Source organism: Ailuropoda melanoleuca, chromosome 1 (genome assembly GCF_002007445.2).
Source record: "Ailuropoda melanoleuca isolate Jingjing chromosome 1, ASM200744v2, whole genome shotgun sequence".
NCBI classification, from domain to species: Eukaryota; Metazoa; Chordata; class Mammalia; order Carnivora; family Ursidae; genus Ailuropoda; species Ailuropoda melanoleuca.
In genome coordinates, this window is record NC_048218.1 from 159753351 (window position 1) to 159765852 (window position 12502).

Sequence of the window (12502 nt, forward strand, 5' to 3'; positions counted from 1 at the left end):
CAGTTTGCCCTAATTGACATTCATAGAGTACTCAAGCCAATTGCAACAGAATACTTAATTTTATTCATAAATACATGAAACATTCTGGAAGATAAACCATGTTCTGTGCCATAAGTTACATCTTAACAAATTAAAAGAATAGAAATTATACAAAGTATATTCTCAGATCATAATAGAATTAAACTAGAAGTCAGGAGCAAAAATAACTGAGAATTCCAAATTTTGGAAATTAACCACCACATTTCTGATTAACGCTGTGGGTCAAGAGGATATCTTAAGGGAGATTAGAAAATATTTTCACCTGAATGAAAATACATACCAAAATTTGTGGGATGTAGGTATGAGAGTGCTTGGAGGGAATTTATGGCAGTAAGTGCTTTTATTAGTAACAAAGGTTTTAGTCAATAATTCTTTATTTTTTTAAAAAGATTTTATTTATTTGCCAGGGAAAGAGAGAGAGAGAGCGCGCACAAGCAGGGGGAGAAGCAGGCTTCCGCTGAGCAAGGAGCTCAGTGCAGGACTCAGTCCCAGGACCCCAGGATCATGACCTGAGCTGAAGGCAGACACTTTTAACCAACTGAGCTCCCCAGTAGTCCCTTAGTAATTCTTAAGTAGAATAAGTTTCTACCTTAAATAACTAGAAAAGAAGCGAATTAAACACGGAATAGGAAGTTAGGAAGCAATAAATAGGACAAATAAATGAAACTGAAAATAGAAAAATGACCTAATAGAGAAAAGCCGTCAAACCAAAATCTGTTTTTCTTTGAAAAGATAGAATTAATAAGTCTTTAGCTAGACTGGCCAAGAAAATTTATCAATCAGTGCTAGGAATGGAAGGGGGGCCACCTGGGTGTCTCAATCATTAAGCATCTGCCTTCAGCTCAAGGAGTGATTCCAGTGTTCTGGGATCGAGCCCTGCATTGGGCTCCTCTGCTGGGAGCCTGCTTCTTCCTCTCCCACTCCCCCTGCTTGTGTTCCCTCTCTTGCTGGCTGTCTTTCCCTCTGTCAAATAAATAAATAAAATCTTTAAAAAAAAAAAAAAGGAAGAGGGGGATATCACTAGCCCCCTATAGACAATACAATAATAAAGGAACGCTATGAATAACTCTACACTCTGAATTAGAGAACTTGAGTGAAATGGACCAACTCCTTCAAAGACACAATTGACCAATACTTGCTCAAGGAGAAATAGATACCATGAATAGTACTATATCTATTAAAGAAATTGAATTTTAGCGAAAAACTTTCGACAAGAAAACCCTAGGCTTAGATGGTTTTATTGGAAAATTCTTTATTAAGTAATAAATGATACTAAATCTCCACAGTATTTTTAAGAGAATAAATGAAGGAACATTGTTACTGTTTTATGAGGCCTTCATTACCATGATACCAAAGCCAGATGAAGACATTACTAGGGGAAAAAAAAACTTAACAGACCAGTATCCTCGTAAATACAAATGTCAAAATCCTCAACAAAATAGCAAACCAAGTCCAGTGATATATTAAAAGAATAATGTATCATGACTCAGTTGTGTTTATTCCAGGAATGAAAGGCTGATTGAACATTCCAGAATCAATCGGTTTATGTAATTTATCATATGAACAAGAGAAGGAAAAAAATCACATGATTACTTAAATATATATACAAAAAGTATTTGGGGAAAAATCTGCATTCAGTTTGATAAAAATTCTCACATACTGAGAATTGAAGGTTATATCCTTAACCAAGTAAAGGGCATTTGTTAAAATACTACAGTTAGCATCATACTGACTGATGAAGGACCTAATTACTTATCCATAGGATCAGGAACAAGGCAAAGATGTCTGATTTTTTTTTTTTTTAAGTTGGCATAGAGCCCAGTACAGGGTTTGAACTCACAGCCCTGAGATCAAGACCTGAGTTGAGATCAAGAGTTGAACAGTTAACCAGCTGAGCCACCCAGGAGCCCCAAGATAACTGATTTTTAATCACTCTCTTCACCCAGGTACTGGGAGTCCTACTTAGTGCAATAAAGCAGAAAAAGACACAACACAGATTCTAATGAAAGAAACAAGTGTCTGTATTTGCAGACAACCTGGTTGTCTATTTAGAAACACCCTGGTATCTGCAAGAAAGCTGTTCGCACTAATAAGTGTTTGGCAAGATTGCAAGATACAAGGTTAATAAACACAATGAATTGTCTTACTGCATGCTAACAATGAACAACTGTATACAAGTAATTAATAAATAGTGTCATTTTTAATAGGGTGAAAAGAGTAAAACACTTTGCTGTAACTCTAACAAAATATATGCAAGTTATACTGAAAACTAAATACTGATGAGAGAATTAAAGATGATTTACATTCATGTAGACATACACCGTGTGAGTGGATTCCATGGGCCAGTATTGTTTTGATATCAGTTCTCCCAGATATATATACAGATTAAGTTGCAGTCCTTTTCAAAATTACAGCAGTATTTTGTAGATATTAGCAAGCTGATTTTAAAATTTACATGAAAGGCAAAGCAATTAGGGTGTCAAAACAGTTCTGAAAAAAATACAAAAAGTTAGCCAACTGACACTAAATGATTTTTTTTTCCTATAAAGCTACAGTGTTTCAATGCTGTGAGGTTTTGGTGAAAAAAAGGGACATATAGATAAGACCAAATAGAGAATTCAGAAATTGACCCACACATACACCATGCAAAAAATAACTTTATGGAGAAAGAGTAGTCATTTCAGTAAATGGTTTGGAAGAATTGGACAGCTGCATGCAGAAAAAGAACTTTGAGCTACATACCTCATATCTTTTACAAAAACTGACTCAAAATTAGACTAAAACCCGAAAGTATAAAACTTTTTGAATAAAATATAAAAATCTTTGTGACCCTGGATATGCTAGAGTTTTTAATATAACACCAAAAGCACAATCCATAAAAGAAGAACTGATAAATTAGACTTGATAAAAACTACAAAATTTTGCTGTTAGAGATTCTGTTAAGAAAATGAAACTTAAGGCACAGACTGAGAAAATATTTGAAAAAACATATCTGACAATGTACTTTCATCCAGAATATATAAAGAATTCTCAAAACTCAACAATTTGTAAACAATCCAATTTTTAAAAATTGGCAAAGGATTTGGACATTTCACTGAAGAGGATATACATCTGACAAGCACATGAAAAGATATTTCACATCACCTTTATTTAAGGAATGCAAATTAAACTTGCAACAAAATAGCCAGTATACATCTATTAAAATGGCTAAAATTAAAAACAAGGACACCAAAATCCTGATAATTAGAAGTACCAGCAAGAATGCCAAGCTGGTGGGAATGCAAAATGGCACAGCATTTTTGGAAAACATTTTGGAATTTTCTTACAAAATTTAAACATATACTTAGGATATGACCTAGCAATCCGCTCCTGAGTATGTGTTCACCCCAAGGAAACAAAAACTGTGTTCACACAAAAAGAAAAAAAAATTATATATATATATATAGCAGATTTTATTTATAATCACCCCAAATTGGGAACAAGCCAAATATTCTTCAGCTGGTTGAATGGATAAAGAACTGTGATATATTGCTGAAGGAGGTAATCCTGGTTGACCTGTGACCTGGTCCTGAGTAATCAGAGGCTTCTCACTCCCTCCCCTGTCCTTGGAATATACTTTCTGCCTGCTGTTCCCATAATAGGAGCTGTTAGAAGGATGTAGCCTTAAGAGAGAAAGATGTTGAATCGATCTGGACAGTGTATGTGACTGAATCCAGTTAAGACCTCTATTTAAACTTTTAAGATACGGCAGGGAGAGGGAGAGATATATTCACCTGGTGGCCTTCCAAAACAAGCCTCATAAGTAAGTTTCCTTTCTTGTAAGTAAAAGTTGCCACCTACCAATGTGGAATGTTGTGCCTCTCTTATATCCTCCTTACCCTTTGTGTACAGGGCCAGTTGGTAAACCAACATATATCTATACAACAGGGTACTGCTCTCCAACATAGAGGAATGAATTATTAATATACACAACCACAATGATGAAATTCAGATGCGTTAAGTGAACGATCCCAGCATCAAAAGGCTACCTATTGTATGATTCCATTTATGTATGACAATATATGGAAAAATAAAAACTATAGAGACAGAGAATAGATTACTGTTTTCTAGGGCATAAGGGAAAAAAGAATTCAACTATAAAGAGGCATCGTGAAGGAATTTTTGGAGGAGATAGCAACTTCCATATTTTTATATTGGTGATAACTAAATGATTTAATACATTTGTCAAAACTCATAGAGCTGTGTCCCAAAAAGAATAATTTTACTTTGTATAAACGAAAACAAGGTTTTAAAGTGGGAGACAAACTCATTTTTGAGAAATTGTAATGTAAAATGGAAGAGAGATTTTTCTTCTTTTTTTTTTTTTTTGAGAATCCAAAACCATTTTCTTTTTACCTCATGCATATGCTTCAGTATCATACAGCACTTATTTTTTTTTATTAACATACAGTGTATTATTTGTTTCAGGGTACAGGTCTTAACACAATTCACAGCACTCACTGTAGCACATACCCTCCCTAGTGTCCATCACCCAGCCACTGCATCCCTCCCATCCCCTTCCACTCCAGCAACCCTGTTTGTTTCCTGAGATTAAGAGTCTCTTATGGTTTGTCTCCCTCTCTGGTTTCATCTTGTTTCATTTTTTCCTCTCTTCCCCTGTGATCCTCTGCCTTGTTTCTCAAATTCCACATATCAGTGAGACCATATGATAATTGTCTTTCTCTGACTTCTCTTAGCATAATACCCTCTAGTTCCATCCACGTTGTTGCAAATGGCAAGATTTCATTTTTTTGATAGCTACATAATATTCCATTATATGTATATATATATACCACATCTTATCCATTCATCTGTCAGTGGACATCCGGGCTCTTACCATAGTTTGGCTACTGTGGACATTGCTGCTATAAACATTGGGGTGCACATTCCTCTTTGGATTACTGCATTTGTATCTTTGAGATAAATACCCAGTAGTGCAATTGCTGGATTGTAGGGTAGCTCTATTTTCAACTTTTTGAGGAACCTCCATACTGTTTTCCAGAGTGTATATAGCACTTCTCATAACTCTTCCAAGGATAATAGTATTTAGAGCTGGATGAATTCCTAAAAATGATTTTGTGCAATCCTATCATTTTATAAATAAGGACTAAACTGAAGTCTTAGGAAGTTGATTAATTTCTTTACTAAGGCCCAAACTTAGTTCCTTGAGCCAAGTTGAGTGATTAGTGATGAGTAAGAATGAGCCATGGGAGCAGTAGAATAAGCAAAGTCAGACAGGAAATAACAGTCACAGCTAACATTTCTGAGTCCTTTCATTGTGCAGGGATTTTTCTAAATGTTTTTTTTTTCCATTGATTTTCTCATTTAATCCTTTGAACAGTAACACAAAATAGGTATCTCTGTTATTCCTAGTTAAAAATGAAGAAACTGAGAAATGGAGAGAGAGGTTGCCCAAAGTTATGTGGCTGGTAGGTAGAGCAGAATCAAAATTTTTGTCCTGAACTAGAATCCAATTCCTACCAAAAAAAAAAGTATCATATGTCAGGTCCTGCAAGCACTTCAGTGTTTGGAATCATAATATTTGTGACAATAGATTTAAAAAAAAAAAAAAAGGCAGAGGTGAGTTACCACTGTAATTTATAAACTATTTAATTTTGTTTTTTCCACAGCCTTAGGAAATGGGGAACTGAAAGTTTTCAGCAGTTAATCACATTGGTCATCTTTTTATTTTAGACCATTTGGTATTTGTAGGGAGAATAGATTTATAGGGAATAATTTTGAGACCATTTAGTGAAAACAGTAGGGATTGTTGTCAAGATCCTAACTAGAACAAAAGTTGTAAGAGTATTTTGGACCAAGTCAAGAAATGATTGTATAATAAAATTGACAGGACTTGGTGATTATTAAATGTGAGAAAAGAGATGATAGGTACCAGTGATAACTCCTACCAGTTAAAATGGAGACTACAGGAAAAGGATAAGCATATTGTAGAATTATCTGCCTCCCTTCAGTCTCTGTTTTGTTTCTCATGGTTGTTTATTTTGGGGCTCTCTTGTTAGGTGCATATATATTTATAATTGCTTTATCTTCTTGATGGGGTGAATCTTCTATCACTGTAACGTGTTTTTGTCTGTAGTAACTATTTTTATCATATTGGTCTGTTATTAATTTACAACTTTTTCAGCTCTCTTTTGCATGGTACATCTTTTTTCCATCCTTTTACTTTTAGCCTATTCATGTCTGAGTTCAAAGCAAGCCTCTTTTAGACAGGGTATAGTTGGATCATATTTTTCTATAATTCATTCTGGCAGCCTGCTTTTTAATTGGAACATTTAATACATTCACATTTAATGCAATTACTGATGAGGACTTACACCATTTTGGTATTTGTTTTCTACGTGTCTTCTGTTTTTTTGTTCCTGTATTCCTCTTTTATTAGCATTTGGTGTTAAATATTCCTTGTATGTTATTTTAATCCTCTTGTCATTTCTCTATAATATTAATATAATATTTTATTTTCTTAGTGGTTGCCTGATTTGGGGATTACAATTCACATCTTAAAATAATCTAGGTGCAAATTTGCTAGCAATAAATTCTTCCAATTTTTATTACCCTGGGAATGTCTGAATTTCTCCTCATCTCTTTTAAAGATTCATTTATGTGTGAGAGGAGAGAGCGTGTGAGAGGGGCAGAAGGGGAGAATCTCTAGCAGACTCCCTGCTGAATGAGAAGCCCAGTGCAGGGCTCAGTCCCTCGGCCCTGAGAGCACAACCTGAGCCAAAATCAAGAGTCAAACACCCAACTGACTGAACCACCGAGGTACCCCCCCTGCTCATTTTTGAAAGATAGTTTTGCTGTATGTAGAATTCTTGGTTGACAAGATTTTCCTTTCATCTTGTGTCCATCCCACTGCTTCTGGCCTCTATGAACGCCAATAAGAAATAGCTATTATTATTTGACAATCCCTTGTAGGTGAATGCATCACTTCTCTTGCTGTTTTGTAGTGTCTCTTTGTTTTTGACTTTAAACAGTTTATGATATGTCTCAGTGTTAATCTCACTGCATTTAACCTACTTGGAGCTTATGAGCTTCTTAAATGTGTACATTAATGTTTTTCATTGATATGGGAAGTATTCAGCTATCCTTTCGGCAAATATTCTTAAATATTCTGCAGATATTCTTAAATACCTTGGATCAATAAGTCTCTCCCTCTTGCTGAGAGGTTTTGTGTATATGTTGGAATGCCCTTCAGCGCTCAGACGATTGACAACTCTGCTTTAGCCTTCGCTTCCTATATACGCAGACCCTCAATGGTTAAGCACACATGAGTGTTTGGGCCTTCTCAAGTCTTTCCTGAGCATGCTCACAGCTTTAAAGCATGTATGTGGTCATCTAGATTCCAAGGAGTATGCCAGAACTTTTCAAAGCCACTATGGATGTTTTATCTCCCAGTTTTTCCTTTTAAGCTTTTTGTTTAGTCTTTTTATTGTTTGTCCCAAGTATTATCCGTTGCCCTGGGCATCTGTGAAGTTAAAACACTTACCTACAATTGTTTTAAACAAAAACACATTCCTTTCTGTCTTTAGAAAAAGCCTTTTCACATTGGACTGCCTCTAAGTCAGGTTCAATATAATAATCTTTTAAGTGAGGTCTTCCAAAAAACCACTAGACAGAACACATAATGATAATTCCTTAGAAATGAGGTTTCGAAAGAGTTCCAGCTCTGTTCTGCTCCCTCTGGTAGCTGCTAGGCTTCTGGGGAGTTTAAAATAGAATTGGGAAAGTTAAAATACCATAAAATTTGCTGTTCTAATCAAGATTCAGCCATTTTTCTTTAATAAACAGTGATGAATTTTGTTTGTGACATGTTGAATGATGGGTATGGCACATCTAAGAGATGTGGAATTCACAGTTGGATTTAGGAATCTGGATCTTGATGCCATTATCCATTTATAGGTCATAGTTAAAAGTATTGGAGTAGATAAGATTGCTTTAAAAAAGCATTTGTGATAAAATTGATCAAATGATTTCTATATTCAAATAGATAATTGCTGAAGAAGAAAATGAAAAATTACTCATTATGCAAATTGATGTACCTATAAAGTCATAGTCTCAAATATCAGCCCATCAATCAGAATACCATTTCATTCCTATTTTTTTTGTGAGATTCCTCATTATTTTAATAATTACCTAAATCTTGTTGGGGCACCTGGCTGGCTCAATTGGTGGAGTGTGTGACTCTTGATCTCGGGGTTGTAAGTTTGAGCCTTGTGTTGGGCAGAGATTACTTGAAAACATTTAAGACTCACTTCCATTGCCCTTCCCACTCAACCTCCCTTTACTCCCAGTTCTTCTACTTCAAGAAAATTTAAGCCGTGTGACCTCTTGGACATTATCATTGCTCCCCCTTTTAATTTACTTTTATCCACAGGTAAAGGTAGAATTGAGGTACTCATGAAAAGATTCACTTAGATATTCTAGGTTGAGTAGGTAAAAAAAGAGTATCCAGGAGGGACTAATAAGTTGAAGGTGTTGGAGGGGGAGGATCTAAGGGATCCAACAAGCCTCCCAGTTTGATTAACTAGGCTTCTTAAATCAAAAAATTACTTCTTTAATGTGGGTTATAAAAGTTACTGTTACTAAAAAATCATATATAGTTGACCCCTGAATAGCACAGGGTTGGACTGTCAGGTCCACTAATATGTGGATTTGATGTTTTTAAATACTCTAAAGCACTGCAAATGCATTTTCTCTTCCGTATGATTTTCTTAGTAATGTTTTCTTTTCTCTAATATACTTTATTATTACAATACAGTATATAATATATATAACACAAAATACGTATTAATTGACTGTGCAATTGGTAAGGGTTCCAGTCAACAGTAGGCTATTAGTAATTAAGTTTTGGGGTAGTGAAAAGTTACACACAAATTTTCATCTGTGCAGGTATGGGAGGGGGCGGTCAGTGCTTCTAACCCCTTGTTGTTCCAAGGTCAACTGTATGTGCTACAAATGAATATTTGGTGAAAGTTATTCATGAGCCAAGGGGTGTGTTTTTTATTTAGCTATAACAAATTTAGACATTTAAAAGTGTCCCTGTAGTGAGTTGAATTGTGTCTTTTAGAGATGTTCAAGTCCTAATCCGTGGTGACTACGACTTTATATGAAAATAGGTTTTTTTGCAGATTAAATTAAAGATGAGGTCATACCATGCCTAGTGCCTAAGATTTAGGACCTAGTGGGGCCTAAATCCAATGACTTACGGCTTTGTAAGAAGGGAAACAGACACAGAGACACAGGGGGAAAGGCCATGTGAGGACAGAGGCAGAGATTGGAGAGATGCTGCTGCAAGCCACTGAGTGCCAAGGATGGCCAGAAGTCACCAAAGCTAGGATGAGGCATGGGAAGCTTCTTAGACTCTTTGGTGGGAGCATTGTCCCACTGACACCTTCATTTTGGACATCTAAGCATCCAGAACTGTGAGAGAATAAATATCTATTGTTTGAAGCCACCCAGTTTGTGTTACTTTCTTACAAAAGCCCGGGGAAACTAATACAGTCACTTCGTTTGCTCCTGAAATTAATTTTAATTTGTAAATTTTACTTTATAAATATAAATGTTAAAAATTAACTTTAATTTGTAAATATGTTATCATGACAAACAGAAATAACATTAATTCATAAAGTATGTTTTGTACATTGTATTAGCTTGATTTGAGGGCAACATGTTGTAAACCAGATTACAGGCAAAACTGACATCAAGATAGTTGGCTCTTGATGGTACTTCAGATAAATAAAGCTTAAAAGATCTGATTTATTGCATTTCTTCAAATCTGTGATTCCATTGAAAATCTCAGCAGCTTTTTTGAGAGAAATTACTTGTAATATGCTAGGAAGTAATCTAATGTAGTTTCTAAATATGAATCTTCTATTTAAGTCCTTTTAAAAGACTACTTACTATATTTTAACAATCATGTAGTATAAAGTGGCATTCTCTAATAACTTAGGTCAAAGTAGTAATTCTTTTTTCTTTTTTTTAAGATTTATTTATTATTTAAGAGAGGGAGACAGAGCATGAGTGGGAGGGAGGGAGAGAGAGTGTGAGTGGGAGGGACAGAGGGAGAGGGAGAGAGAATCTCAAGCCGACTCCGCTCTGAGTACAGAGCCTGACTTGGGGCTCAATCCCACAACCCTGGGATCATGACTTGAACTGAAACCAAGGGTCAGCTGCTTAACCGACTGTGCCCCCCCAGGTACCCCAAGCAGTTCTTTTTTCTATACTCAGTTTATTAAACCAGAATTAAATTTGGGATTTGTCCTTGACATGCTTTGGATACTTGTAATGAAGATACTTCACAGATTTTGGATCATGTAATAGTTCAGTTATCATTTATTTCCTTATTAGGCCTTAATTTTTTCAAGATTATAGCTTCTATAACTCTTAGTTTTCTATTGGTGCCGTAACAAACTATCTCAAATTTAACACCTTAAAAGAACACACATTTATTGTAACAATTTCTTTAAGTCAGAAATCTGAGTAGGTTTGGCCTGGGTCATCCACTTAGCATCTTACAAAGGCAGAATCAAGGTGTAAGCAGGGCTATTCCTTATCAAAGGCTCTAGGAGAGAATTTGCTTCCAAACTCATCGACACTGTCAACCAAATTGTTTTTGCTGTTGTAGGACACAGGTCCCCGTTTCCTTGCTGGCTTTCAGCTGGGGGCTGTTGTTTGCTCCTGGAAGCCGTCCATATTCTTTGTCATATTCTCCAAGTGGGACCTTCCCAGCAATAGCAGGTCAAGTCCCTTTCAAGTCTAATCTCTCTGATTTTTCCTGCTGCAACTCTGACTCCAGCTGAAGAAAACTCAGCTTTTAAGAGCTCATGTGATTAGATTGGGCCCACTCAGGTAAATCAGAATAATCTCTCTGTATTAACATCTATAATCTTGGTTACATTCTTTTTGCTATGTAATAAAACATATTCAAAAATTCCAAGGATTAGGGAGGGCATGGACATCTTTGGGGGCCATTCCTGCTTGTCATAAGTAACTAAAATCAAGTTTCAATAATTAGTTATACTAATTGCAGAAGTATTAACCTCCTGAGAATAATTATAAAATAATTAAGATAATTGTAAATAAAAGGAAGATACTGTAGTCTACTAGTATAAGAACTCTGACCTCCTTGAGATAAAGTATAACGATAATGTTTGCTAACAGTAAGAAATTTAGAAGTTGTCTGGCACTATAGAAAACACATTTCTTTGTGGAAAAGGGTAGCAAGCTGCAGTGTCATTTCCCTAATGTTAGTTTAATTGTGCAACGTAATTTAATTTGTGATTCTAGCCAACTTTTATTGCTTAAAATTAATTGACACCCACATTAGTTAGGAGTAGACAGACTAAAAAGTCCACTTAAAAACCATGTCACCATGATGTCCCATACAATTTGCTACTAGAGTGGCTGGGACTTGAATTTCTTAATTGATACTGATAGCGCCACATGGTTGCAAATGACTATCTCAAGATAATAGAATCTTCTTAAAGTATCAGACTCTCACTTGTTCTTTTTTGTATCACTAGTCACTGGTACATTGTAGATGTTGTACAAATATTTGTTCAAAATGGTTGAGTTCATGAACATCACAGCTAATGAAGACTTAATAAACAGCTACTATGCACGGGTTGATCACCCATTTGATTCAGTGCTTACTAAATGATCTTGTGTCTTCGAGCCATCACTGCCTGATTTTTTTCTGATTTTTCTTGGCCATTGTTGCTATAAAAGAAAGGTCTCTAATTGCACTTCGATGATTAGCATAAAAACCCCAAACCAGACTTACAGTGCCTTGAATCCCACTGTGATATTAATAAGTTGTATGATTCCCAAGAAGATTAATTTCTGAGCCTCAGCTTACTCATTTATAAAATGAAAAATGTAAAATAAGATCTTTTAAGATTTCTTTTAGCTTTAAAATTTGTAAGCTGTGAATTTTTCTTTTGAAATAAAATGGGAGACTTGAAAGGTTGGAGGAATTCAAGATTGATCATAATCTTAAACCCGCATTTAATCTCTTTTTGCCCTTGTCTACGTATCAGCATTCGGAAAATGCAAATGTTGGGGCGCCTGGGTGGCACAGCAGTTGGGCGTCTGCCTTCGGCTCAGGGCGTGGTCCTGGCGTTGTGGGATCGAGCCCCACATCAGGCTCTTCCACTATGGGCCTGCTTCTTCCTCTCCCACTCCCCCTGCTTGTGTTCCCTCTCTCACTGGCTGTCTCTAGCTCTGTCGAATAAATAAATAAAAATCTTAAAAAAAAAAAAAAGAAAAAGAAAATGCAAATGTTTTTGAGAATTTTGCCTAAGCCAAGACTGAAAGAGAAAAGTTTAATGAAATACTGTCAGTGTAATTTTTTAAAAAATAAAAGCAAACCCAAAGAAGAGGGGGATTATCTGATATGGACAAAGAT

General features: G+C 35.7%; 1 protein-coding gene across 1 annotated transcript in view; it reads left to right on the forward strand.

Annotated features, from left to right (window-relative positions):
- The window catches only part of SP4 (Sp4 transcription factor), an 83511-nt gene that overhangs the window by 66278 nt on the left and 4731 nt on the right, over positions 1-12502 (forward strand). The window lies entirely within an intron of this gene.